The sequence below is a fragment of the Phalangium opilio genome, unplaced genomic scaffold (assembly GCF_054372755.1).
Source record: "Phalangium opilio isolate 3A_F unplaced genomic scaffold, DU_Popi_V2 ptg000031l_1, whole genome shotgun sequence".
Classification (NCBI taxonomy): Eukaryota; Metazoa; Arthropoda; class Arachnida; order Opiliones; family Phalangiidae; genus Phalangium; species Phalangium opilio.
Window position 1 is genome coordinate 11,154,142 of NW_028324158.1, and position 25,942 is coordinate 11,180,083.

The 25,942-nt window shown below is 37.7% G+C and overlaps 1 protein-coding gene across 1 annotated transcript in view; it reads right to left on the reverse strand.

Annotated features, from left to right (window-relative positions):
• The window catches only part of Gmd (GDP-mannose 4,6 dehydratase), a 202,612-nt gene that overhangs the window by 133,896 nt on the left and 42,774 nt on the right, over nt 1–25,942 (reverse strand). Inside the window, exons 3-4 of the mRNA XM_089870176.1 lie at nt 17,602–17,750; nt 12,637–12,776 (exon numbers count right to left, since the gene is read on the reverse strand). The gene's annotated coding sequence lies outside the window, so the exon portion shown is untranslated. The remainder of the gene's footprint in view (nt 1–12,636; nt 12,777–17,601; nt 17,751–25,942) is intronic.

A 25,942-nucleotide genomic window follows, 5' to 3' on the forward strand; every position in this document is an offset into this window, starting at 1 on the left:
ATAACAACAAAATAACAATCCTTCACCTCCAAAAATAATAATTTTAAAATATTCAGTCCCTATCATTCAAAACTAATACCGAAACAAGTAATTTAAATATTTTTCCAATTTTGTCATTGAAGTTTAAGGGTGTTTTCTTATTCCGTTTGTAAAAAGAAAAAAAAAATCATTTGCACATTTCAACGCGATCTTTCAATTATTCGAACCTGAATAGCGAACGGGCGAATAAGAACTGGGAATTTGTTTAAGAAACCTGATCACGTGAGAGCCCTCTTTACCCCTGCAGACTGAGCGATCTTCGAAACGTGAGCCAGTTCTAAACATTCACCAAAAGTAGCTTAATTCAAAGTTATCCCTAAATAACACCACTTCGTCCAAACTAAACACCCCCTAATATACAGACACTCTTACACATCTACTAGTTACAGAATTTTGAATTTTTTCAAAGCTTGATAATTTCAAGTTAATTTACGTAGAAATTTACGCAATTCGTGCAATGAAGCCGGCGTTAAAAATAATTTAGGCCTAGAAAACGTCAGTCGGTAAGACTTGAAAGCGCGATTTGACCTTTAGGGGTCACAGTTATAGTCTATGGATGGTGGTAGTGGTGGTGGTGGTGGTTGCAGCACCATTTTCTCTTAAAGTGTTTTTTACGGGCACCCCCTGTTCAAATGTTGTACAAGCCATATTTCTTTGAGCATGCTCAGAAGCTTCTCTCGTTCCGCCCACAAATTGATTTAAATGGCCGATAGGAGGCGGGCTAAAACCTTCTTTTCTTTCTCCACATCATGAGAGTCTATCAAATAACACCTTTGCCGCGGAGTGCTTTTCTTTCTAAGATCTTTTTTCTTTCTTTTTAAATATAATGGCCACCCTCAACGCTTTTTTTGCGTTTTCGTGGTGCACTTTTTAAAACCTTTTAGCTACGCTTATCGCCCTCTTCTATGATTTTTTCCCAGACTAACATTTGTATCAAGTTATTAAACATCAAGGATGGAGAGCATAGTTATAGGTATCTTTACCAAGTTGTTTTATATCAATTTGCGTAATTTTAAGCTGTTACTTTTTTCGCATTTTTACGCAATTTCTTCCATGTTTTAAGCCTTTTTACGCAATTGAATGCATATTTTAAGACTTTTTACGCAATTCCATGCATGTTTCAAGACTTTTACGCAATTCCATGCGTGTTTTGAGACATTTTACGCAATTTCGTGCATGTTTTAAGACTTTTTACGCAATTTCATGTGTATGTTTAAAGCATTTTTACGTTTTAAAACCTTGTTTTATAAGAAAAAAAAACTTCATTAACTACATATCCTTCATTAGAACTTTGCAGTGCTCGAAGCATAGATTTTTTTTTTAATTTTCTTTAATAATTTATATTTAATGAATGTTTTCGGCAAATTCCTTAAGACAAGAACCGTTTTATATTCATAACGCAAGCTGCCGAAAAAGGGAGGGCCTCAAACTTGAACTGAAAGTGTCAGTATATAAAAAAAACGCCTACGAGCTTGCGAAATAATAAAAATATTACCTTAATAATATACCAAATTCCAAGCTAAATCCCCGGCTAAACCTAACCCCATTTAACAACAATTATCCCTGCCTTAAACCCATATTAAAAACTCACCTTAAAATTAAAAGTCTTTAGATAAAAATAAATTAGCGTAGAAACGAAATTTCCACGTGAAATATTTTCGAGACGAGAGATGGGACATTTGCACTAAATTCCCCAATTTAATATCCACTTATGACAAGGGATTTTGATAATTATCCAGCCCCTCAACCAGGGAAGATACTTAAAAGATGTAATACTACAAATTCGCGAGAGAAAAAAAAATAAGACCATTAATCAGAATTGCATTTGTTAAAGACCTAACCGCAATAAATTTAAAGCAATGGGTAGTTTTTAGCTTGAAGCAAAGCAAGAGGAGACCACCTTCGTTGTGTCCAGAAAAAAAAAGTATGTTGTATTATTGAGAAAATGTAACATTAATCTAGAGCAGATGAAGCGTGTCGATTAGAATGAGGGGATATTATAAGAAATAAAAAAAAAAAACATTTAATCTGTATCCACTTATTTTCTTTACAATCCAGTTTCAGGTATACAGAGTGTACCAAAAAAAAGGTGGTAGAACGGAAATGCAGTGGGTAATATGGGCAAATGTAACACTCCAATCTCAACTGTTAAACGATGGCCATTGTGGAATTAAGCTATACATTTTCGACCGAAAATCGCCCATATACATCGATTATACCGCACCCTTTTAGTAACACCCTGTATATAAGGAATATCGCGATGCCTCTCTTCAAGAAAAATATTTTCTTATCGGGTGAAACTTTAATTTGATAAAAAATCTAATTCAAATCAAAATTAACGTGACAAATAGCTTCAAATCCATACAATTTTTCCCTCGATAAAGGTATGTAGGTATTCATTTATTCATTAATAATTTCAGATTCCATTTTCATTTGGAAGAACACCATTTTCTCTATAGTATATTAACGAGTTTTCTATATCAATTCGAAAACCTTATTTCAAAGGTGTACAACATAATTACGAATCAATTTTTGGGGTGAATATATTACTACATTTAACACTCTAAATGAGGTTTCCTTTTTATGATAAAAGTCTATAAAGAGGATAAAATCATTCTGGGTACACAATGGCATGCATGCAAAAGTAGAACCACATATTTACTAGTTTATACTTTATACTTTATCTTTTATCTAAATTCTAATGTAAATTAAATAAAACCTTTACCTAATAGCACCCACACAAGAAACCACATAATTCCCAAGATGTTAACGCTACAGTTATAAAAACACCAGGAAACTTTGTCAAACGCATTGGAACACCCTTGCAAGTACAAATTTCCAAATCAATACATCAATAATCCCTTCCCCCAAAACATCCACACCCTGAAAAGGTTTTCAAGAAGTTCAAAACACCCATTTCGTATCTACTATATAGCTACTCGATTGAAAAAACCTAAAAGTACACTTTTATTTCAACAGATATTATTGAAATGGTACAAACTACACCCCTAGCCCCTTTTCCCCGTTGTCTTTTAGGCAGAGAGGGCGATTTACCGGCGCGAACATTAATGAAAGAGTAAAAGAAATTGGTCGGGGTTGCGCCAGAGATCAAGAGAAAATTGTTCATTTTGGTTTTTCAGCTTGGCCATTCAGTTCTCTTCTGTTCCCCCCAATGCAGGTACAAAAGTATAGTCTTCTTATAAGAGCTTCCACCCCTGGGTCTATGGAATCATGCCTCCCTCCTTGTAAAAGCGTTAAGTGTGAACGTTACGCGGTACGTAAAATTAAAGGGTCCGGAATACCTTGGCTTTCAAAATTTATAGAGTGTAATGACACCCTTGCCGACCGAATCCACTCACTCATTTTCCCCTCTCTCTCTCTCACTCTCTTTTTGGCGCTCCTCTAATTTCAACTTCCACAAGGTCTTTTATTCTTACAATAGACAAGGGGATGGATAATTACCAATTTTGGGCTTTAAAAAATTAAAGTTTTATATAAAGATTTTTTCCTATATATTATGGGTTAATAAACTAATTGTTTTATAAAATATTTTTAAATATTTCGTTATTTTTATTAGTTAAAATGGATATTGGGGAGGTTTTTACTGGTAAGTGTTCGACCTCTTGACCTTTCCTCAAAGGTATAAGCTTATTTCTAAACAAAGGGACTGAATAGAACCGATAAAAATGTGCGAGTATAAATTATATTTCAAAGTCGCAATTTGAAAGTTTTTGGTGTTATAAAAATTGTGCGAAGATGTGAAACAATGGATACAAAATTTTAAATTTTTTCTTCAATTTTGGCAGATAAAGGGGTGCGTTTGAACCTTTTCGAAGATTTCGGTTCAATATACCATCCTTAATTTCGGTTCAAAACGAAAATCTAAAGTATTTATAAATACCCAGAAACTTCTAAGCAAATTTTCCAATAATAAAGCATGATATTTCATAAACTGCAAAAACTTACAACAAAAAATTTGTAAGGCGTTTGCGTTAAAATCCCCTATAGTGTTTGTTTTCCGAAATGGATACAATACATAAAAAACTAGACTCATGGCTTAACTTCTCCATATTGCATCTGCGCATCCCCTTACTACATCCCAAACAGGAGACGGACAATAAAGGCGAGAAAATTCTCACCAAGTCGTCTTATAAATCGTAATTAAGCGTATAAAAATACGTTATCTTCATATTGATCACTCTAAGCCATTGAAACAAAAAAAAACCCCAAAGTTCTTGGGTGGTTTTTCCACAGCCGCTTATGATATATAGAAGTAAAAACAGCTAAAAAAGATGCTGTAGTTCACGGTATTTAACGGAAATTAAGGCTAGATTGACCCCCGCCCGGACCCTCCAAGAAGGGCCTACCGCTCGTGAACGAAAGATATTTCACGGTCCAGCGCCACCACTAAGTTTTAAAAAGGTAATTCCAAAGACAAGATCATCGCGCGGTACCCTATACCGGAGCTTAGGCGATTCAAACGCGTGAAAATGGACGCCAATTACGCCTGCAAAACCCCTAAAACAAAAAGGCGTTGTACCACGTTACCCGTCCTCCAAGAACAGAGCAAGAGAGAGAGAGAGAAAGAGAGAGAATAAAAAAATATCCATTGTTTTTCAAGATGGCTATGGTATATTGGTACATCATACAAGCCGCCGGAAGTGGACAATTACCCCTAGCTAGTAAAGATAGCTTATACTTGATCATTTTAACCAAAATATCTATCTATACTATGTTCCGTTAAGGGTCGCTGAATTTTACGCAAGTTTATAGAAGAAAAATCAGCTGAGAAAAATGCCATTGTAAACTTCAAAATTTCGTTGATTTTTATTTTTTGGTTTTGTTTTTATATCGAAGATGATTAGGTTCCTTAGATGTACCTATATTATGCAGTCATTAACCTCAACCTGGTTGCTGTAAAAATGCAATTTAATGAATGAAAAATATTCTCCTGTTTCGCTATAACACTTGACGTGGTAACTTTTAAGGGGGTATTTTAATGAATTGACACGTCAATCAACCCCTCGTTTGCAATTTAGCAGCATGGAAGCAATGAAAACCTAATTACTAATCTTAACTCATTGCATAGATGTTTATGAGCGTCGCGGAACAGTTCTAAATAATGTTCAAGTTAATGTGAAGATTACGAAAAACATTGTGTTCAACATAGAGAAACCGCTAAAGTTAACATCGATGGAAACAATGAAGATTTTCTAAAGCTAAAAACCCAAAAAATGTTTAAAACTCTGCCACGAAATTTAAAAGCCTTAAAACATAAAAATCTTGCATGGGCCACCCCAGGTAGATAAAAATTATTAAAGCTTACAACACTCTTAATACCCCCTCCCCCCTTTCCAATATTTTTAATAATCGGCTAGCAATTAATGATGTATTTTCGGCTCCTTTTCATTAGCAGTCAAACGCCGACATACAACGAACGAAGCATGCAGGAATCACGAAGAAAAATTCAATTTTCGGGTCCCCTAAAACATTTTTTTCTCTTCTCTTACATGGGCGCACGACAAACGGGTCGTGGGGTGTCCGGGGGGGATGCTACCACCAATATGGCTGGCTTATCATCCGGCCAACACCTCCCATTTGAAGGTAAGAGAGATTGGTGGCCATCCAGGGTTATATCTAATTACCCCGCGCATCGCCTGCATAAAGCAACGCCGCTTCAGAAAAGGTATGAAAAGTCAAACGCCCCGAAAAAACGAAACACCTGAGATAACCGAGAAAAATTAATAAAGAAAAACATTGTTTTCGATAATAATTTTTCATTAAAGATTGTGGGCCTTGTTTGCACTTACTATACCTCTATAAAGTCACATTTTCTGGGATGTCTTGTTACTTTAAAGACCAATACACAATAGGATCACATAGTGAGCCAGTTGGATGCAGTACGCTTAACAGCAACGGCTGAATCTTACGTCAGGAAGGTTTTACGTTTCCTGGCGGCCATTTTTCAAGATGGCAACCGATTAGAAAAACATTTCTTACAATATTATCCATATAAGAAACGTCCATGCAAAACCAGTCTGATCTTCCAATGGCTAAAACAACTTGAACTAAACCTTCCACAGCCGTTTTTAAAACACAGAACCTGAAAACACAATCAGCTGCACACCATCATCATACCCATATAAAACGTTCAAAAAATCCCGCTTAAAAATCTGCAAGCGGCATAAAATACCCTGACGAATAAGCGTACTAAATCAACTTAAAGACTTTTTTTCCCTTGATAGTTAGTTGTCAGTTTTAAAACTGTTTGGATACAGCAGTCTTTACAGGGGCCCCCAAATCATACCGAATATACTAAATCTGAAATAACATAATTACAGCAAGGGCGAGTGCGAGTGCGAACGTTGGTTGATACGAGCCAAGTTTAAGAAATTAAATTTCAACTATAAGGGGGAGGGAGAAGAAGAAAAAAATTCTATCATTATATTAATTACGAAGCTAAAAAATCGACGGTTTTACATTACGGGTGGCGACAATGTTCCAACTTGAAATTGCAACGCGTTTGAAGATACTAATATGGGCTTATATCTGGAATGCATACAGTTACTAAGAATTATTGAGTATCCGCCGTTTTCTCAACGCATCTAGGCCAGGGTTGGGACAAATTTTTCATTGCAAAATTCCCTGATTTTTCCCTGACCTTTTACACCCTTTTTCAAATTCCCTGACTTTTCCAGGATTTCCAGGTACTGTGGCAACCCTGTAGGCTGATTTCGCGCGATAAGAATAAGAGACTTATCATTATTCATGACGAATTTTACCTCGCTGCGCGTTGCACGTAACACGTGCGTATATAATACCTCGCGTTCCTATTGTAATCACAGTTAGAAAGACGCCATCAGAATAACGTGGCGTGACGCATAATAACCTCTCAAGCCCAGCCCACAAAACCCGCAGGGAAATTAACAAGGGATAACAATGATTCTTAGCAACTGTATGCATTCCTGTATATAAATATTAATAAAAAGGTTAGATAATGTAGCAAACTGTGGGTGAAACGACGTAGAGGGGTCGCGCGCTGAAATAGACGCATTTTTAACTGGAGGCCTGGCCAAAATGGAGGGGGGGGGGTGCAGGTCTGTCACGATTCACACACTGCTGGCGGTGCCAGTCTTGCCCAAAACTTACACGCTGAAATCCATTTTTTTTTCTTTTTTTTTGCGCAAACGTGAAAGGAAACCCGCCAAAGTCTCAAATTTCGTGATCAGAAACTCTACGTTCGGGGTCAAACGGGGTCAGACCCCTAATACGTAACTACGTTAGACGTCGAATAGAATTAGCCGATGAATAAAAATTAAAAAACACTTTTCTATTAACCCTAGCAAAAGGAGATGATCCAAAGGACATAGCTTTCCAGCCTAGGAATGAGGGTAATGTGTGTCAGGTTATCTCTAACGAACGTCTCATCTCGAGTGTTCCTAAAACGTGATATCCCAAGGCTAGGCCGAATGTATTTACTGTAGAGTAAATGGTAGTTGAACACCCAAAGTTTTTCTCTACTAACATTTTTTCTGGGCGCCAACTAACATCAGCCGCGGAAAGCTGGGTCTCGCTAAAAAAATTCCACCCCCCTTAAAAAATGTACGAAACTTCAATTTTTCGATGGGAGGTTGGGTCCGCTTGTGATGAGCTTTTCGGCCAATAGAGAGACGTAGATCCGCTCGATCGGAGTTTACGTTATGGCGGAGCAAGTTAGGTGTAAATGTATTAATTTAGAAATGGATATAAGGCTCTCAAAACAAACTCAGAGTATTTCCGCGCCAGAAAAATATAATTCCGTCGGCTTTCTCTAAAAACGTTTGCACACCACACGCCATAAAAAACGCAAACACAGTGCACTTGGATGAACCCTCCATGCTTGAACTTACTCGGATAGAAAAATTAACCCCGCCTGTTTTACTTCACTCTTCACCGCTGTGGAGCGCTGCTTCGAAAGCTCGTTCTCGGTCGTGGCCGATATTTTAGAAATTTTATCTCTCCATTCACGCGAGCTCCGTTGGCCTTTTTAAAAAGCTTAACGTCAGAACTTTCAGACACAGAGGCTACGCCAAAAAATCTTACATAGGAACTTGGTGTAAGATTATTCTACTTGTGACCCTAGCATTAGTCGCTTTGTATTCTTAATTCCTTCAAAACAGAAGAAAAACAAGTTGGGAAAACCAAAATATTACCTCTCCGAGTCAAGAGGTCTACTACTACAAACTTATTTACCCAGATATGGAGTTATTTCACTTTTTTGAAGTAAAAATTTACGAAATATTGAAGTAGTATTCCAAACATAGCAAACAGTAAAGTAGACGACATTTTACATCCAATAAGGATAAATCTTGGACACATGGAAATCAGTCAATGGGGAAAAGAACAGGAAATGAAGTCTACGCTTCAGCTGTTTACCCTATATTCTGGTAGCTACATTCACAACTGGTTTTCAGTGTAAACACAATCGTCTCGTCTCACCTCAACAATATTCTTAGTTTGCCAACACGAATGTTAACGTTAAATAACACCAAAGCTAAATTATACCCAGACGCACTAATAGTCATAGCGCACCGTAAAGAGAATAAAAAGTCTGTAGCTACTCGTTTACCACTAGCCCTTTTACTAATCTAATTGCCACCATGATCTTTTCTTCTATTATAAAATCTTTACCTGATTATTTAAGAGTGTATTTAACTTTCGGCTCACTCTGAACCGTTAATGTCTCTTCATTTCAGACACGAAAATCAAAGCCAAAAGTTTACTTCACTTCAGGCCTCAATAATTTACACTTTGTTTCACTAAGCCTATTGCGGATAATACTTGTTTTACCCGCCGGAGTCTAGGTCTTAGGTTTCTTCATGAAGTCACTAAACCAAGGATTATTCTATATACAGATGTCGTATAGCTTAAGTAATATATAAACAGCCATTTCAAATAACAATATTAAAAAAAATCTTTGGAATATCAAAATGAAACAGAGCTTTAAAGCTACAAAACTACTAAATGCATCATAATTACGAAAAATACTTCCACATATTCACTTTATATTATGTAAAAAGGGAATATTAAGGTTCTGTATGATTTCTTAACACATCAACACAAGGCTAACTGCTAACGCGACGCACTAGTGTAACAACGGACGGACACACACAGACAAAAAAATAAGCTGCTTTTTAACTCTTTCCGTATTAATTTTGAGATGAGAAACAAGATTATCTTAAATATTAAAATAAATATAATTAATATTAAATATTTTCTTCGTCAGTTGTTTGCCTTATTGAACGTTACATCGTTTTGATATAGAACAATTAAACATTCTAGAGAGACTTGACTAATATTGGCGTTTGAAATGAAGCATACGCCGGTTGCTTCGACTTACTCAAATAGGTAGTATATAAGGGATTCGAATCGCGGCTGTAGATAAGAACATCGCAATTGCGTGAACCTTGGAGGAAGACCCCTCCATTGGAAGGCTAGACGTTTCTCGTAACCCTAGCCGATCGCCGCGTATGTCTTAACCTTAAGGATGTTGGTGGTGTTAGAAGCCAGGTGTACAGACTGGTGTCCATGTGGGATGGACAAAAACAAAGACCAGAAGATGGTTGTGTTAGAAACCAGGTGTACAGACTGGTGTCCATGTGGGATGGACAAAAACAAAGACCAGAAGATAGTGGTGTTAGAAGCCAGGTGTACAGACTGGTGTCCATGTGGAATGGGCGAAAGACTAGAAGATGGTGGTGTTTAGAAGCTAGAAAGTTCAGACTGGTGTCCATGTGGGGTGGACAAATGAACAGTTGTTAGACAGACAATGGAGTTATAGCCTGTAAGTGGAATACAATTTCCGGGACTGTAAATGCGGTCTGGAAATTGAATACACGTTTGCTCCGATCTGCAAACTGCGAACGCGGTCACGTGGGTATAACAACGGACAGACAGACAGACAGACAGACAGACAGACAGACAGACAGACAGACAGACAGACAGACAGACAGACACGTCGAATTTAGAACCTCTCCGTGACATACGTCACTCGGAGAGGTAAAAATATCACATAACGCAGACTCGATCACGAAGAAGTTTGGTTTAAACTGGTTTTTTAAGGCGATTAAAAATTAAGTAATTTAGATCGAATTAAAATTAATTTGTCAGAAATTGGTCCGGTTATTTTCTTTTATATATATATATTGATTAATTGTCGGTAAAAATTTAAGGGAAAACACGTCGTTCTAAATTATATTTTTTGAAACGTGAATTTTTTTAAAATTCTTAAAAAAATAAAAAAGGGATAGGTTCAACTATTTAAAAATTTCTAAAGCATAATTTAAAAAAAAAATGTTTCAAAGGTATTCAATTTCCATAAACCATATAGTTCTCTCCCCTTTTAAACGCTAAAAAAATAAAACCGCAATTGAAACCAAGTCATAAAGCCTGAGAAATACGTAGGCGACCATTTTGACTACATAGCCACGAGAAGCAATTAAACGACACTATTTAATAACCGTAATCCATTGATTTATCCGGGCTTACATAATCAACCCTTTTAACGCCAAAAGACACGGGCAGAAACATAAAAATTATAATTCCAGTAACATTCTCAACGCGTCTATACTTCCATTTGAAATTTGTCACGGTACAACACCCAATGGACTATTCCATAAATAGACCCAACCAACAAATCTTCAAAATTTTCATAACGGTAAGATGTGATTGGGTTTTGAGGCGAGAAAGGGAGATAACCTGATTGGCTTAATTTTGCCATGCGCAGAACCTGTTTTACCCCAAGAGTGAGACTTTAATCCAATCAGAAAAGAAGAGGTTTATTTTCGTCGCTCAACGACAGATGGCACTACAGTCAACTTTGTTAGTCACGTGATCCTATCCCTTAGATGAAGGCGAGACCAACGCAACTTGTTTATTTGTTGGTTGGGTCTTACAGAGAAGCCAACACACGGGAGAAGGGAAGGCGGCCATCTTGGGTTATTTCCTTGCGTCAAACGGAGGGAACCCGAGTTCACTACACGCTTAGGGAGGCTAGCCTACTCGCACTGCCTCTAGCGGTACTTCTTGGCACCCAAGAACGTGCACGACCGCCCCGCCCCTGTGATGTTTGCTTCTCTGTACGAAATTAATTTAACGGTCTATCTACACCCGAGCATACCACGACTTTGTAATTGTAAAATTTCAACGTCCCCATAAAAACGGGAACTTTTCAAAACAACAAGTCAAGCCTTCATATAGTAAAGTAACAAAAAGAATATATAAAAAAGGTTTTAATTACAACACGCAGTGGGTGCGATTTGATCTAAGGGGGTAGTAGTACGTAGTAGATTTGTTAATGTTTAAAAACCGAGGACCCCTTTTAAAACTCTCCAAGCCCGACCACCCATAGAGATAGAAATATTATCCTGCCGAAATTTTGGGGTAAAATAAAAAACACTTGGCCCTCCACCCCGGTTCCCTGTTCATCTTGAAAGGGCTGATCACGAACAAGATGAGCAAGATGACATAGTATGTTTGCGAGCAAAACCAATTTAACGAATTTAACAATACTTCCATTACGAGATTTAACCGCTACGTATCCCATAATACTCTTGCAAACAACTAAACATTACTTGAAGCGTTCGTGGAATTCATATTTATCAATTAACTATTTTCAAAAGATGGTGTGATTGTTTGATAATATTGAAAACGGAATATATTAAAAGGCCATTTAATTGGCCCTACGTCTACTGTAACTAACGCCTCGTTGGAAGCAGTTACAAATATTCTGGTTGTGATCTACTTTTGTAAATATGCAATTGCGCTAAACTACACCCATCCTTCCAGATGAGTTCAGTTCAAAAACCCTTAAAACTCATATCTACACAGGGCATTAAAAATTATAGTGGAACGACAGAACCCCCTGTGTAAAAGTCGCCAGTAGCTAAAATAATTTCACAACGCGTAACATTGCCGGAATAACCAGATATTGAATGTCAAAACTTTAAAAAATTAAATTATAAATTTTGTTTTTTCATCATAAGGCGTTATTTCAGCGCCAATTTTTCCCAACGTAAATTAAAATTTTTCTCCTTCTTGAGAGACACTTTTAACGGCCTCCCCCCGTTTCTGCTATAGAAACAGAACTTTAACCTTTCACCAATCTGATAATTGGCTTAGATTTTATCACGAAATCGCGCCAAAAAAAAAGTTTTTAAAACTTGTTAAAACTCTTTTTTTTTTATTTTTCGCGGAAAAATAATTTTAAAAATTGTGATGCGCGGTGCTGAAAATAAACATACTTCTTTTTGGGGCCAGACTGGCGCCTTGAAAACAACCAATTTATGGTTGTGGTGATGGTACGGCGGGCCACTACACTATATACTATAGAAAACAAATTTTTTGGGGACGAGCGAGAGCGTTTGAACTTAAAAAATTAAGTTAAAAAAAAAATTAAGTACATCCGGGCCAAATGGAAATAAATAAAAATGTTTCGATTCTGTAGAAATTTCTTTTTTTTTACACCAAAAATAGAATGCACCATTTCGATTGAAATGATTATTCCCATGTGAAAAAAAAATAATAATAATAATGTTTCAAAGGTTTTTAAACACTCACCCAAAAGTAGAAAGAGAGGTCAAAGTTCGTTCGATTTGTACATAGTAGCCTTGCCTAGCACCTTGGTGAAGTGAATTCCACCACTTAAATAACAACCACGCTTAATTCAAAACGAGAAGTAGAATTTGTTTTGTAGAAATCTGTAAAGAAAAGTTTAATTTAGTGCCAAAGAATTAATATTTTTGACAATTTTTCTTAACAAATAAATAAATAAATAAATAAATAAAACTAAAACGTTAATACAAATAATTCATTCACGTTACTAAGAATATTGAGGCATAGCCTTCCCTTGTAAAGAAAAGTAGGCGAGGATGGACTTAACCATCTATCAAGCCCTTTTCAAACCATACAACTTTTAAGTCATTCCAATTAGATGGGTCAAAAAATTTGAGCCAGCAAAAATTGGTTAGTTATTAATTTTTAATTTGGTGATTCAAATAGTCCAACACGACCCAAATAGTTTACTCAACTCAAGTTTATGACTCAAAATATCGCAAAATATTTAAATGAGTCAAAATTTGTATCGTCTGAAAAGTGCTTAAATAATCAGTATAAACATTCTTTAGTAACATGAATACATTCTTAAATAATAATAAATAATACATCTTCAAGCTTGCGAGAGAGTGTAACATGGTGCGAGAAAAGTAACTATATTACAAGTAAGGGGGAATTGAAAAATCTTTCTTCGACTGTCAAGGCCTGATTAGCCTGGGTTGCCCCGGGGCAATTCTATCCCCTAATAATAAATATACCTTTTGAAATAAAAAAATAAATAAAGAAACGGTTCCATAGACGAATAAAATGGATAGAAAATTGTTGCGGCAAACAATTCCAAACTCAAAAAGAGCTTTCATACAATCGCACATACGAAGCAAAAATATATTACAAGGTAAATTATGAGAGGTTTACAGGCGCCACTCAATTTTTATAAGTTATGCCAAATTTTTCATAATCATGAGAAGAAAAAGATTTCTTTTTTATTCTTAGTAAATTTGCGTGTGTGGTTCGAAGCCCACCGTGAAAGGATGCCTTATGCTCGTCACGAAAAGATAAAAGTCTTTCAATCTTTCATGACGTCACGAATCGTGATTCCGTAGCTAGCTACGTACGTCTACAATGAGCCCACCCTGGCATCAAAATTATAAATATGATCTCATTTTCTTTACACTACTCGGGGGGACTATAATTAAAATTTATATTTTCTCGCCTCAATTCATTTTTGATTGAAGGGTGATATTATAGTTGGAATAAAGTCTGTCTGTGAGTAACAACAGTCTAGCAGACAGCTATTAACAATCAAAAACTGATTGGAGGTAAGCAAAAGTCCACGGAGAAAGTTCAAAAAGTATACTACGTTAGCTGTAGACTTCTTGTAAAATGAGTAGCAAAACGATACTCCTCTCAACCTCTACCAATCAGAGAGAAGCTTTATAGGTCAAGGTTTATAGAAAATAGTGCTCTGGTGGCGCTCCAAACGTGGCCTATTCATGTGTATTCCCTGTGCAGAGAGGGGTCGACACTACTCTGAGAGGTAAAAGGGGGTTTCTCGTATTACACATGTCCCGAGCAAGCTACAGTAAAGTACACTTTATGGTTTTACTTATGAACCTTTGTGGATTGAAGTACCATAAACAACAAAAAGTAGTAAGCATATGAAAATAAGGTGATTCCGAGTATAAAACATGATTTCCGACAACCAAGGAAACTAACTAAACAGCGTTAAAATTGTCAGGGGGATCCGTAACCGATCTAAAAGTTAGGCTCATCACAAAATGACAATTTATCAAACGCGAGAGAAAGGGGGGGGGGGCGCTCGGATGTCGGCCACCCTCCCAATTTTCCCCATACAGATGGCCCTCTACCCCGCGTCTTCACTGAAACGAAACCAAAGTCATCCTAAACCAGATGGGGCCCAATTCCCCCGTCTCCATGCAAACTTTAATAATATGAGATGGAAGGCATGATGGGTCTTCCTTCTACACCCAACCCATCCTGATGAGCGCCTAATCATTCCGGACCCCACGCATTTGGTGTGATTTCGTTCGAAGATCAAAATAAATAAAAATAATGTAATGAATTAAATAAATAATATAGGGGGAATTTTTTTAAATGAAAAATGTCTTGAGAATTACGATGCACAAATCGTGGGGCTAATCACTCCGACATTCCCTTGGAACAATGATGAACGACATGGGAGGGGGCGCTGTAAAAGGCCCCCCAGCTAGGCGCAGCGCCTAATCAAATGCATTACCCGACCATTTATCTGAGAATTGTGCTACAATTAAAAATTACGCGTAATCCCTTGGCGTGTAAATCGATCTCGCCTTGTGAATGGCCCCTCGGTTGTTTACAAACACATATAAACTATTTGTATTAATCATCTTCCTAAAACCTATAGCATTCAAAGAAAGGTGCAAGTTCCAAACTTCCTTATAACCTTCTTCCATCTAGCGGGAGTTTCCGGAAACTACTTCGTTACGTTTTTCCTTCCCCATTCTATGCATCAGGAAAAAGCGCTCGATTTTTCTCCCAAGAGGCAAGCACGCAAGCAAGAGCGAGTGAGAGAGAGAGAGAGGAAGTTGGGACTCGGGAGTTAGCTTCCCCTACAAGCACGAGGCGCGATCTCTTTTCCCGCCAAAATGATTGACGCACTGCCCCGGCGCAAGGCTGGCTGGTTGGTATACGTATCTCATTAGCCTTCAGCAAAATAGTAGTAGTTTAAAGCGGTTAAGCCTTGGCAGTTGTTTTTTTTTAACACGAAGGTAAAGCGTTAAGCCTTGGAACGGGGGGAAGTCAGGTTTTAAAACCAACCATTTTCGCGGTCTTGTCAAGACACAAATCCCTACAATGTCCGCGCGAGGAAATGTCAAACGGGGCTTTGCGCGAGTTCGCAACCAGCTTCGTAAAAGCAATTGAAAAGAGCTTAAGCCTAACGTCAAATTTATGCTAATGATCACCAGACAAAATCTGAGACATACTATACGACAGAGAGAATCTAATTAAAACTTTGCGGGATATGACATATTGCAGGTTTTAACAACGTTAATCTATAACTATACCACCTGAAAAAATTCAGTTTTATAACATTTTACCGTCTCTTTAAAGTGCAAATAAAAAAAGTAACATAATTTAGCGCCATTACATTAAAAGCTATCAATATTAGTCTCCCCCCCCCCATAATGCGCCCGTTTCTCTTTGATTATACCAAAATAAAACGTATATAACATTTCGATCATAAAAAATCCTTTTAAAAACTATCCTTGGTAAGAGATAAAGTTTTGGGCTTTCCAAGATAAAACCCCCTATTATAAAACTCAAAGTAATGAAGTATAAAAACCAAAAAAAAAACAAAATATTTCAAATTCTTAAAAGGGCCCGCTAGATCAGCCGTAAAAAATGAAAATGATAAGTATATCAAAAGTAGATTAAATATAGAGTGTTAGTTGCATACCCATGATACTTTGCGACGGAAATTATAGGCCTAAGTTTTCTAAATTTAATTGAAAACTCAGTATAAAAAAAATTTATATTGCAAAATAATGATATGGGTCAAAGGTCACACAAAAACTGTACGGACACATTCTACGGACCTGTACACTCTCTACTTCTACCTACTCATGATAGAAGGTACACAAGGGGCACCGAGAGAAAGAAATCAAGCGAAAAGATTGGTATGGGTGAAAGAAAATGAGCTAGAAAGGCCATAAAGTCAATATTTGGTTTTGGAGCGAGCTTATACGACGTATAGCTCGAATCAAAATGGCGTCTCGTCAAATTTTACACCGACCTATCACTTTCCATCATCCATTCGAGTAGAGAGGCAAAAGAAGGGTATGGAATAGTATTAGAGGGAGATATTAACTGCCGAGGCTTAAAAAAAGGAGAACCCCTCCTAAGAAGGAGGAGAACTCGAGAGAGAGAGAGAGATAGGGATACTACAAGAATGTAAGCGGAAATGAGTCGCAAGTCCAGTTTAAGAAATATTTGGTTTTCGACCTAATGCATCACTTGGAATATTGGATTTACTAGCTTTCGCAATGAATTATGGGTTAAAATGATCGCGTATTACGATAGGGGGTAATTAAAGCTTTGAAATGAGACCAACTAAGTCGAAATCGGACAATTATATCAGATTTTACAAGACTTGGAAGAAACAAATGTTAATTTTAAATTAATTTAATTAGGTCTAATAATAAACTAAATGCGATTTAAAACTTAGGCTACCCTAAATTAAAACTAACTTCGTAAGAATCCACCCAAAAACTATAAAGAAAATAACCCTCAATTTGGGCCATTTCCATCATGGACCAAACAACTTCCTTATTTCCGGTCCTATTTCAACGCGAGTGGTATCATTTCAAAGCTCTCAACTTCCTCTACCATGACCAGATGACCACCCACGAGCCACCTTTTAACGTTGCCCATGCCCAAAAAAAAAACACCAGTATTTCTCAGTTACCACACATTGGAATTCAGACCCCAAAAAAACTATCGGGTAGGTTAGCTCGGGGAAGAAGCCACGCGCGGCTAAGTACCTTTGATGTTGCGTAATTGACTGTTGCCTACGACGAGCTAGGAGGAACACAATCCAGCTCACGGCCAGTATCGGCAAAAGAAAAGTCAGATAAGCCATGGGCGTAGATAGAAGCTAGGGCTGGCCACTGGGGCGCGTTTCACTTAACCACCCTCGCGCTGCGCTTCTTAGTCCTCTCGTTTCCCGCGCCTATCTTTTTGGTTAGGGGAGCGATACCAATAAACCCATAAAGTTAAATGGCTTCGAGGGCAACCGGCCGAAGAAATAAAGAGTCCACGAGGGTAAGGGACAGGGGAGAACTTCCTATATGGCGCCAAACTGATTTGGCAGAAAAAAAAACACCCCCATAACAGGCAGTCTGTAACGTCATAGCTAAAGGATTCTGGTACAGCACATTCAAACACACATTTAAATAGTTAAATTAAGCCTACCTGTTACTGTAGTAAAGGATGATGGGGTAGTTTTAAAAGAAATTATTGACTCATCACCGATGCTTCAATTTCAAATCGGCATTGTAAAACTTCTGACCAAGGCTTAGCAAATTCAACTCTTTAAAATGGTCCAGAACGCCTATATTTTTCTGAAAATACACAAAAAATATTATCATTACTTATTAATTAAACCATTATAATTAATAATTCACTAACAATTTTATCGGAAATAAAAAATTAATGGGTTAAATTAATTAGCATAAACGCATCCCATAGTGGTCTACCACCTTTTTTTACCGGCGCAAAAAACGAGGCAATTTCAAGAAAAATTATGACTATAGGGGGCGCTAAAAACCAACCCTTGAGACTGACTATTCTGGAGGGCGGGAAATTTGGTTATTATTTTATGTTTAAAATGAAGGTAATTTTGCCAAAAATAAGCAATTGTACTTGATTTTTGTACAAGCATTCAATTTTACTTAAAAAAATTATATTTAATTTTTAAAAAATTAATAAATTATAACTAAAAGTTTAGCTAGTTAATAACTAAATATTTTTGGACGTATTCGATTTTAAAATCCGGTCATCTGACTTTGTGACGACATAGTTATTTTCAAAGACTAATTTTGCAAGTTATCCATCACGTATCATTGTTAAATCTATATAACCCATGACTCCCCAAGTTGAAAAATTGGCCCTCTTCTGGGAAGGGATCCTAACATCGTATATTGTGGGGTGGGCACTTGTGGCGATAGAACGTTAATGAACTGGTACAGGGGGCTTACAACGATACCCTTGGACATGCCATGGGTCCCCTTTTGTAGAAATAATGGTGTATAATATTGGGGGCGAATGTTCACGCTATGAGCATTTCTGACTAAAGGATGGGTGAAGCAGGTCATCTTGACTTCAGCCCATGCTTAAAAATTAGTCACATCTAGGGTATATTTCACCGTACCTTTGGGGTCATAGTACTAGGGCGTCCTGGAGTTGAAAACGGACCTCCGAAGAGTTGAAAGAGACCGAGTCGAGTAGGATATACAATGAATGGCGATTATAAAAAAGGGATGAAAATTAACGAGCCGTGTTCCGAAACTAACACGCGGGGGTGTTCGTAACGTTCTAGGGTACCATCTAGGGGTCGAGGGTCGGGACGCCCCAAAAAAGGCCGTCGAGCGTAGCGATGGACCACCTGCTCGTATACTACCAGCAGCGTTCTTGCGCTCAACGCCACGCTCTAATATTGTATATAGCCACCAATTTCCATCCCCATACCAAGTTATAACTTTGGTCCTAGCTCGCGTTTGTCTACCTCAGTACCTCTCAATTCCCGATCAATGGTTTAAGCATTAATCACGGAGTAAAACGGGGATTTATCACGCAATGCGCGTTCGAGTGTTAATTTCGACAATCACGTGGAAATAATGGGAGGATTTGAACGGACCATGTCCTAGCTATTTAGGCCTAGATCAAAATTTGAAAGATTTTAAAGTATGACATTAGATTCTTAATGTACAAAGACTGTTTATACACTTTCATTTCCGCATCTTTTAACCTTCCCTGTTCAAATTCCATGAAATTAATTTATCACTTCAACTTATCGCTTTCTCATCAAGGAAATTAAAGAAAAAACAACATCGAAAAAACCTCCACCCACGACATTCAAATAACAAATGACTTTCCTTAATTCACTCGTATTCTGTACCTAACCTTTCTTTTTCCCCCAGCTTTCCTTTCGCGAAAACACTCTTAGTTTAATTAGAAAAAGAAAACCCTGCAGTGGATGGAGAAGAAAAAAAATTACTTTCATCCCTAAGCTAGCAAAATTTAATTTCCAAAAAGAAAAGCCAGCATCCCTTATTCCCCTCAGGTTTCTAGAACCTAAAATAATTCACTTCACTTGTAAAGCAACGAATAGTGACAAGAAAGGGGTAACAGAAGAAAAACAATGAACGGAGGAGAGGGGAGTTATAGTTGAAGTATAGCTAGCCATTGTTGATGAGTCGACTGCAGGCCCGTTAAGTTTATAATTAGTCCCCAAAACTGTCAAAACGAAAGAAAGGATGTATAGTTTTGGTTCATCCACGTTTCTCCAAGGAGTCTTTGCATTGTCTCCACTATTTTTTGTTGTTAAACTACGCCCCATTTTCTGCCACCCCTATTTCAAGGACTGTATAGGCAAAGATTGAATTAATTATCTCATGAATATGTGAGCTTCCATCGTCTGCTAGAGTTTGACTAACGCTTCATCAGCATTTCATAAAAAATGCATAGAGTTAAACACCGTTTTATTAAATACTTGCAGGGAAATCAACACACAGGCGGCCATGAGGCAAAGCCGACTCGCACTACCTCTAGCGACGGTTCTTGGCGCGAGGGAAATAACCCAAGGCGATAACTACGCCCCTTTAGTGTTTGCTTCTCTTTTGGAATTAATGGAATAGTCTATTCAACCAAGTAGAGAGAAAATGTGGGTTCTGAAGTTCGCTAAGCAGAAAAAGTGCATCACAGAAGCGACCAATTCATGAGAGAATTAAACAGATTCACGCACATTAGTTCAAAAAGAAACATTACACATTTTCTTAACGACTTCTCTGTAGAAAAGAAAAGAAAAAAGAAAAAAATAGAAAAAGCTGGGAGAGAAAGAAAGAGAACTAATAACCACCGTCGCTATCCTTTAACTCGAATGTATACGCGTTCCCATAATAGAATTTTTACAAATTATCTTCTCCAAAGTGTACCTCAACCTTGTTAAGACCCTTTTTGAGGTGCGGAGAAATTCTCTAATCCGAACGGGACCCTATACCGTCGGATAAAGAAAGAGTTGGAAATGATGAAACTTTCTCTCTGCCACACCGCCACGAAATGAAAAAGAGTAGGCACGCAGCTTGATGAGGATAAAAAGGAAGAGCAAGAGCGGAAAAGGGATCTCTATTCTTTTGGAAGATGGGGGGGGGGAAGAAAAAAAAAACAAGGAAAAAACGATGACGGTGGTCGCTGATGGGGAGAGAGAAAGCGATAGGACTCTAGGAGGCTGGAAGATGAGAAGGATGTATCTACTGCTAGAAAAGCTAGCTATCCGAAAAGACTCTCTTGACAATAATTAGAGGGACGTTAAAAGAGCATCTCGGGCGACGGTGGGAAGATGTGGAAGATGCTGCGCGGCACGAGGAAAGAAGAGAAGATGAAGTCATCCACTCTTTTCTTCTTTCTCTCCATCCTCCGAAAAAGAACGACAGAAGAAAAAGGGGAATGAAAGAATGAGATGGGATGAAGGGAGGAGACTGGAAGGAAAAAGGATAAAAAGAATTCCGGGGCAAATGGTGGAAGAAGAGAGATAATGCACTACTCATTTTGCTAGCCTTCCAGATTATAGACAGCCAGAAGAAAGTAAGGGGATTTGTTGTGTTTTTGTTTCTTTCTCTCTCTCTTCTTTCTCTAAGAGAGCTAAAGTACATTGATAAGATAAACAAGATTGCTCCCATGCACTGAACGGATAATGACTCTGAGAAAAGATTACAAAAGTTGCAAGGGGTCATGATGCTATTTTTACTGGGAGGAATTCATAAAAGTACCCGGAATTAGTAAGTAAAAATATATTTTAAATTATCAGCGATGCCGTTATCATATCGTCTAAGCCTAATTCTCAAAACCCCATCCAACTTTGAAAATTAGAGCATATGATCTAGAAAATGTTCGACTTAATTGTAAGTAATACCTTAATTAATTTATGTAATATACTTTAATAAATATTATAGTTCATTATTAGGTCTACCAAATCCCATAATTAGACAAAGAACACAAAATGAGCGAACCCCAATTTCCTCTCGCCCATGTCCACGCACCTTCCTCCTTTTGTTGGTAGGAACCACAATCCCAATTGGGAGCGTATAGGGCGACAACCCAATTAGAAAGGGGGCGGAGCTATTATCCATTCCGCAAAGGCTTAGCGAAGCGAAGTTATCGATAACCCCAAAAGGAAAAGCCGGAGACAGAAGGACGGCCGACAACGACAAGACAAATCCCTAAACTATCCAAAAGGGCAAGAAGACAAGAAAACCATCAACCCGCGCTCGCCCACCCGCACACCCTACCTCCTTTCCCTTGCTCTATCCGCTGATTTCGACAAGTTAACTCCGAACTATGTGACCCCGATCCGAATGAGCTGAGCTCCATATACTTCGATACTTGTAGCGTCGTAACCGAACCATCTTTGTCGACTAGCATCGAGGACAACGTACGTACCCTATATGTTCAATAGTCCTAACCGAAAGATTCACTGGGCTTCAAAGCTGTCCCTAAGTTTTAAGCGCTTCAGAAGCAAATAAATTGAAGTAATCCAGGTTTCTCTGTTTTGTCACAAGACAACGTATAGTCAGCGATGTCATATAAGCCAAATAAATGATAATCTTCAAAATTATACGACATGAACATCACTAAAACCTTACGTCCATAAAAACGAAGCAATTCGTACAAGTTTTGCAATAGCACATTGTTATCCCTTCAATACATTGCCATCTGCAGCCTGTAACCATGTTCACCAACTGCAACGGGAACACGTTTCTATTGCAGAACCGAGTGGTGAACAGAAACCACAACTTTAAAAGTTTTAAGTTTACCTAAAAACAGCTCATCGATTAAACTTAATTACATTCCTTATACTGTACACGCATTATAGGCAAGGCGAAAACGTGAAAGTTTAAATCTAAAGGAATACAGGGAAATACATTACGTTTTAACGATTTCCCACGGGATTAAATATATCCAAATTTACGTAGCAGGGGGCGTTGATCAAAGCCCTAAGCCTTGTCAAGGGGTCTCTATGCCTCTATGAACGTTAAAGCTCGCTCCTAGGACCAAGGTCTCTCAATTACGGGCCAGTAGAGCGATTAGAAATCGCATTTCGGCCGTTAAAGCGTATTCAATGACGTCACGGGGGCAGGCCACCTTTCTCTTCGTTTTGAATCCCCGGTTCTGCGTGTCCGTGGAGAGTCGTTATCTTATATTCCCGGACACCGATAGTTTTATTCAAATGCTAATTATGTTTCTCTCTCTCTCAGTATACAGTTTGCAATTCCCAAAAGTCCTACAGAACGAGACTGCCGAGGCGTCACGTATAACTTGATACAAAGCAGTATAATCGTGTAAAATTTGGCATAGATAAAATGGACAGTGTTTGACACCGTTGACCCCTACGAAACAACCCCCTAAATTTTGACCAAGTCTTCAACTTAAATAGCGAACTGTCCTTCTCATGGCAACAACTTTATACAAAGCGTAAAACGTGGTCAGATAAGATGTCAGTTGACCCCTATGAAACCCTCTCCATTTTAAGCGAGTCTTCGACGTAAAGAATTGGACCCAATAAAATGTCCTTCGACTTGGTAACATAGAAACAGGGGATGGTTTATAAGGATTGTTATATCAGCGACGTCGGGGTGTCAAAAAACAAGAGACAGGAGTTGATAAGGTGTCAAAGACGTTGTAGAAACGAACACGCATCACGCTGCACCCAACTGGTTTCGATTTCAGCTGTACTCTTTCCTATCTTGGGGCGATATTGGAACCGTCCAATCTGAATAAATACATATCTTAACGCTTGTTTCGCGACCACACAGCGCGGTTTTAACAAATCTCAACGTAGGCAAAAAAAAAAAAAAAACAAAAAAAAAACCACGAAGTCAAAAATGAAAGATATCTGACAGGCGCGTGTTTCATATATGAATTTTCGCTATAGTCTTATTCCAATTTTGAGATTAGGCTTAGCAACACTGTAAGTACTCCAGAGAATGATGTCAACAACAGTGTCCAAAAAATTTAGCATGGACCTAAATCTTCTTCAAATCATTGCGCAAATTTGTTACAATCGTTAAGAAATTGACGTATGACTACCACCCCTTATTGATATGTTCAAGTCTTAAAATTCTTGACTATAAAAATCCATAAAACTCTTCGAGAATCTAACCCACACAAGATTGTTTCAATTTTGCAACATACAGCTACAAATATATTTATGTTGGGCGAGTATTTTTAGGCTTAACAAAAATCTCTCCTTAGTTCAGTTTGCCCTAAAACCCAATGCCTATCCTTAGTATAATTCACGTGCCTCGTTGCCAAATGCAGCCAAGGCTTAATCGTTTGATTTAATATAAAAATCTGCGGAGAATCTTTTTGTTTTAGGATATACCTGCAAGAAATTCCTCGTTAATTTGAAAAGCCAGGACCTCCTAGAGGTTATCAAAAGTATTTTGTTTTATACAAGGGTGGCAACGCAAAAATCATTGACAGTTTTACGATTCTACAATTTATCGTTTGGATCAAAAGATTTAATTCTTCTAGATTCGAATTTGCAGTGGGAAGCCAGCGGAGGAAATAAAATTTTTCCTCGACTAAATGTGTCGAGTTTTGGTGTTATATCAAAAGAATACACGATGAAATCTGATAGATAATGGTCTTACGTGACTGTTTTAGAGCTTATAGCTTGTCTCGATTCAGCACGACATGAATGCAAAGCTCTATATGGTAAGATTTCTTGGTCAGTCGGTCAAAGTCGCAATAAGAATGTTACGAATGGCTTTAAATCAAGTCATACATACACCGCGGGAGGTTATAAAATTAAAATGGCCATTTGAAACATTTTATACCCTCCTACATAGCTGTTTTTATATCGTGGTTAAAACGGTAAATCAAGTTTTAAATACTATTGGGGAAAAAGTTAAGACAGTTTAAAGAATTTTTTAAATTCTTTCTTACAATTACAAAATTAGAATTAGATTTCCTCAAACCATGGATGGTCTTAGTTTTGCAGCAATTAAAAGGTTGTTTCTAAATGGTCAATTAGCACATATAACCCTTATTACATCATCATCGGACTACAATGCTAAAAATACTATATTTTCGCCTATCAATTGATTTAGAAAATCCGTGAAAGGTAAACTTTAGTAAACCTTCCCTGGAACCACGAGTACAAGAAGTAGACTCGGTGGTCGCGAAGATGACATTATAAATTACGCGAGTTACAAGTCAGCGCCAAAACAGCTCGCAAAAAATACCCTTCAAACTAGTTTTCAAGATAAAAATTATGCCATAAACAACTTAAGATTGAACCAAGATCTTATAGGTAGTATAAAGTTTGTTAAAACTAAATCAACCCAAAGGGGTATGTTATATTTCCATGGACGTGGGACGATATGGGATTCTGTTAAGAGTGACGATGAACTCTGCACTTTAAGAAAAGTTCTCGTCGGAGACACATCGTTAACCAACCCAGGGGCAGGGGCCATCCTTTAAGACCAATAAATACCCATACCTCTTTCTATCAAAATACCTACAGTGAAAACTGTGCTTTATGAATAGAGTTAAGATAGTGGAAGGAATTTGATTGATATTATGTGATCGTAGGTTGAAAAATTCCAGAGCGAAATTCTTTAAATAAATGTATAAAAAGGAAATAAAAGGCAATTCGTCGTAAATATTGTCAGCCAGGGAGTATGACCTCTGTCAATGGTAACTTGTTCTTGAGCAAGTTGATATAAAAAAAGCCATGACGCTTCTTTAACACAGTTGATAATGAGATGGTTATACCACAGTCCATTCTAGCATGAACAGTATACCTCAATTTAAATTCCGTAAACGAATACACGAGGACATCAACAACTTCATCTACTCTTACAGTTCTTCTAGAGTCGGGTCGGGCCTCAGAGTTAGCTCGGGGCGGTGTATGGCATGGGTATATATATATAGGAAACCCAGCTCGTCGGATTTTTTTACCTGTCCAAATGCAGATTGATGCTCTTGTAGAGCAAGCCGATAAAAATCAGTATGTAACTACATGGAATAGAGCGGCTTCTTCTCGTATATCTTCTTTCTTCCTTCAACTCAAAAAGCCGAGGCGCTCGGTCGCATGAGCCCCAATTCGCACGCGGAGGGTCCCGTCTTTACTGACAGGTTGTACCAAAGTTTAAAAAAAAGACCCGGGGGCTAGCTTTCTTTGGACATACAGGTCGGCGATGGAAGTGTCTGTCTAACAACACCTGCCTGTCGATATACCTCTGTCTAAGACACATTGTGTCTGATTATAATCAACTAATGATGATGATAGTGGTGGTGGTTCGCATTTTTAAATGTATGTTGTTCTATTTGTTTTACATATCTGCTTAATAATTCAACAGGGTTGCCACGAAATTTTCAGATTCAGATTCTCTGAGATTTCCATGATTTCCCCCCTGACCTTTTTCTACCATTTTCCCTGACGTTTTTAGTCCCAATTGTTATTGTTCTAAATATGAGTATTTAATGCAAAACATTGATTTCGGTGTCTGGTCAAACACGATCTCGCTAA